This window comes from Echinops telfairi, unplaced genomic scaffold (assembly GCF_000313985.2).
Source record: "Echinops telfairi isolate 266 unplaced genomic scaffold, ASM31398v2 ScPeMD7_443;HRSCAF=831, whole genome shotgun sequence".
NCBI classification, from domain to species: Eukaryota; Metazoa; Chordata; class Mammalia; order Afrosoricida; family Tenrecidae; genus Echinops; species Echinops telfairi.
In genome coordinates this window covers 30,806,244-30,809,108 of record NW_022104341.1, presented here as the reverse complement: position 1 = coordinate 30,809,108, position 2,865 = coordinate 30,806,244, and the positions used below count along the sequence as shown (strand labels likewise).

General features: G+C 42.1%; 1 non-coding gene across 1 annotated transcript; it reads right to left on the bottom strand.

Moving 5' to 3' along the window:
- Positions 1–262: 262 nt before the first annotated feature.
- LOC115870210 lies at positions 263–322 on the bottom strand. Its single transcript, XR_004046581.1, has one exon. It is a non-coding gene; the product is annotated as a U7 small nuclear RNA (small nuclear RNA).
- Positions 323–2,865: the final 2,543 nt, after the last annotated feature.

Sequence of the window (2,865 nt, the reverse complement as noted above, 5' to 3'; positions counted from 1 at the left end):
AACAACGACAACAACAAAAACTCACCACCATCGAGTCAATTCTGACTCATGAATTATATAGAGAGAGTCAAATTCTTACTCTATAGGGCAAAGTAAAACTGCTCCTGTGGGTTTCTGAGGCTATAACTCTTTACGGCAGTAGAAAGCCTCATCTTTTACACCTAAGGGTGTCCCAGATATTAACAGAACCAAACAGCCTCATGTTCTGTTTTGGTAAGTTTGAACCACCAGCCTTTCTTTTTTTTTACTTTAAATTTTTATAAAGGGTTTTCCGGTAAAAACCAGAAAACCTGCTAGACAAATCCTAAAAGACCTGTCATTGTAAAACTGCGGGACAGAGCACAACTTCCTCTGTGGGCTACTGAGGCTGTAAAATCTTGGCAGCAAAAAGCCTCATCCGTCTCCCATACAAAGATAAAGACTACTAAGTTCTTGGCTTCCAGAAGTTCACAGCCCAAATGAGTGATAAGCATGTAAATAAAATAATCACACAGCCATGATAAATGCTATTGTAAGAAGTCTGGGAAAAGTGCCCTAAGCACTAAGAGAACTCCACTAGCTGTGCCCTCTGAGGGGTGTGACTACAGAGGGCTTAAGAGAAAATAAGAAGAGAACAGGGTGTGAGAGTTGGGTGGGTGACACCTAAGGCAGGATTGGCAGGAGATTATTATTCTGAAAAAGTTGGACCAGATCACAAAGAACCTTGTAGGTCTTACACATGAATGGCATTTTCTTTGGGAGGTCATGAGGAGCTACTTCGCAAGGAGTGGCAAGATCCGATCTGCATTTTCTGAATTTACCCCAAAAAGCAGTGTGAAAAGTGAGTTCCAGAGGACGTGAGACTGGAGACAAGGAAGCCTTGTAGGAAGCTCTTTGGAAACCCAGAATAGAGGACAGGCATTCTAAAGCGAGGCAGTGGCAAGAAGACTGTAAGAAGAAAGAAGCTACTCTGAGAGAGCAGTAGGTCCAACAGTCCGAGCTGACTAGACGGACGGCAAAGCATGGGAGTGAGGGCAATCCCGACATGCCTGTGCTATGAAAATATACAAGAAAAAGCAGATTTGGTGGAATGATAACGACGAGCTTAGTTACAGATGGCGGAGTTTGAGGGAGAAACACCCAATTTTTCATTAAACTCCCTGTATTCGTTAAAACAGATATCTTGCTCAAAGCATTGTCTTAATATATGTGTGTGTGGGCATGTGTGTGTAAGTGATTGCTTAATTAGCAGGAGTTTATGAGTTAGAACACTGAATTGTGACCGTTTTCCAATCCAACACACCGGAGTCCGTCACAGCACCACTGGAACTTTGGGAATAGAATGCTGTTACAGGAATGGGCTCTCAATAGTCTCCTTTTGAAGGATCGAGAAGCAGGCGTCACGACAACATCTCTGAGATGTAATATCGGATATGCGACTGCTCAAACTCGTCTGTGTGTAAGAACACACATGAAAGGTCCTGGAGGGAAGATGGCTATGCCCTACACTCAGAGATTTAGATTCCGTTCTCTGGGGTGTCTAGTGAGATAGAAGTGGAACTGCAAGGCCAGCAGTTAGAACCCATCAGCTGCTCTGTTGGTGAAAGACGAGGCTTTCTGCTCCCCTTAGAATTCACAGCGTCAGCATCCACAGGGCGCTTCTCTGCTCTCATCTATTAGGTCTCTGAGTCCGAGGGGAATCCACAGCAGTGAGTGTCCTCTGGTTTTCAGCTGGGGTAGGGCTCAGGATTCTGCATGTTTAAACAGCAGCTAAGGTCTGTCTTTTACACACTGATGGTTTTATTATTTCTTCTCCTTCTTCTTGTTCTTCTTCTTCTTCTTCTCCTCCTCCTCCTTCTTCTTCTTTTTGAAGACCAAATTAAAAGAGAAAAAACAGTCAGAATTTTGCATGTATATGCTTTATCTTTTAAATGACCGTGTGTTGAACTTCAATCAGACTACTCTTTGGGGGTTTTAAAGTTCACGGCTTTAGTCAAAACCTAGAGATTATTTTTTTCCTGGAAATGTTTGCAACAAATAGTTTTGTCTGCTTTGAATCAGAACAGCAGATTTCCCTAGGCTTAACAAGGAAATCTCCTAAGGTTAAAAGCAAAACAAGGAATGAGCAGAAATTAGTTTACACAATTTGCAAGTTTAGAGTCATTATGCTTTTAGTAGAAAGGTTCCTGCAAAGACGTCCAGAAAGGTTGCATTGCATGATGTTAGTGCTAACCTTGAGCATGTCCTTTGATATGTCTAGGCCTTTGTTTCCCCATGTATCACAGGTGGGTGGCAGGACAAGGGGATACTGCATCGTTTAAAAACAGGAAAAGTGCGTGTCAGAGTTGAATCTTTTCGCCGTACTTATTCATTCTGTGCACTGAGCAAATAATCTGAGAAACTGGACTAAAGGAAGAACAGGACATCACGGTTGGAGGAAGGCTGACTAACAGGCTGTGTGTGATATGCTTAAGACACAACTTTGCTTGATGAAAATGAAGAGGCGCTGAAGCACTTACTGACAAAGCTATAGCTTTCCGTATGCATTACACCTCAATGTCAAGAAAAGAAATATCCTCACAACGGAACCAATAAGCAATATCATGATAAGCAGAGAAAGGATGAAACTGTCAAGGATTTCTCGTTTATCTGACTCCACAATCAAAGCCCATGAAAGCAGCAGTCAAGACATCACAGGACATACGGCAATGGACAGATCTACTACAACAGACTGTGTTAAAGTGTTAAGAAGCGAAGAAGGTACTTTTGAGGAATAAGGTGCATGGAACTTTATTAGGCGCTAAGAATAGAAAACTGAATGCAATATGATCTCTTTACCCTCTATGACCTCATTTAGGATCAGAATAATAGCCAGTATGCAAATTA